Source organism: Triticum aestivum, unplaced genomic scaffold, assembly GCF_018294505.1.
Source record: "Triticum aestivum cultivar Chinese Spring unplaced genomic scaffold, IWGSC CS RefSeq v2.1 scaffold70027, whole genome shotgun sequence".
Classification (NCBI taxonomy): domain Eukaryota; kingdom Viridiplantae; phylum Streptophyta; class Magnoliopsida; order Poales; family Poaceae; genus Triticum; species Triticum aestivum.
In genome coordinates, this window is record NW_025229120.1 from 11,634 (window position 1) to 13,034 (window position 1,401).

The following is a 1,401-nucleotide window of genomic DNA, read 5'->3' on the forward strand; positions in this document are numbered from 1 at the left end:
GGGGGGGGAAGAGAGAGAGGGGGGCGGCCACCTCTCCTAGTCCTAATAGGACTAGGGGAGGGGGGAGGCGCGCAGCCCACCTTGGGCTGCCCCTTTCTCCTTTCCACTAAGGCCCATATGGTTCCCGGGGGGTTCCGGTAACCTCCCGGTACTCCGGTAAAATCCCGATTTCACCCGGAACACTTCCGATATCCAAACATAGGCTTCCAATATATCAATCTTTATGTCTCGACCATTTCGAGACTCCTCGTCATGTCCGTGATCACATCCGGGACTCCGAAAAACCTTCGGTACACCAAAATGCATAAACTCATAATATAACTGTCATCGTAACCTTAACCGTGCGGACCCTACGGGTTCGAGAACAATGTAGACATGACCGAGACACGTCTCCGGTCAATAACCAATAGCGGGACCTGGATGCCCATATTGGCTCCTACATATTCTACGAAGATCTTTATCGGTCAGACCGCATAACAACATGCGTTGTTCCCTTTGTCATCGGTATGTTACTTGCCCGAGATTCGATCATCGGTATTCCAATACCTAGTTCAATCTCGTTACCGGCAAGTCTCTTTACTCGTTCCGTAATACATCATCTCGCAACTACTTCATTAGTTGCAATGCTTGCAAGGCTTATGTGATGTGCATTACCAAGAGGGCCCAGAGATACCTCTCCGACAATCAGAGTGACAAATCCTAATCTCGAAATACGCCAACCCAACATCTACCTTTGGAGACACCTGTAATGCTCCTTTATAATCACCCAGTTACGTTGTGACGTTTGGTAGCACCCAAAGTGTTCCTCCGGCAAACTGGAGTTGCATAATCTCATAGTCATAGGAACATGTATATGTCATGAAGAAAGCAATAGCAACATACTAAACGATCAGGTGCTAAGCTAATGGAATGGGTCATGTCAATCAGATCATTCAACTAATGATGTGACCTCGTTAATCAAATAACAACACTTTGTTCATGGTTAGGAAACATAACCATCTTTGATTAACGAGCTAGTCAAGTAGAGGCATACTAGTGACACTAAGTTTGTCTATATATTCACACATGTGTTATGTTTCCGGTTAATACAATTCTAGCATGAATAATAAACATTTATCATGATATAAGGAAATAAATAATAACTTTATTATTGCCTCTAGGGCATATTTCCTTCAGTCTCCCACTTGCACTAGAGTCAATAATCTAGATTACACAGTAATGATTCTAACACCCATGGAGCCTTGGTGCTGATCATGTTTTGCTCGTGGAAGAGGCTTAGTCAACGGGTCTGCAACATTCAGATCCGTATGTATCTTGCAAATCTCTATGTCTCCCACCTGGACTAGATCCCGGATGGAATTGAAGCATCTCTTGATGTGCTTGCACTACTAGAAAAACCGC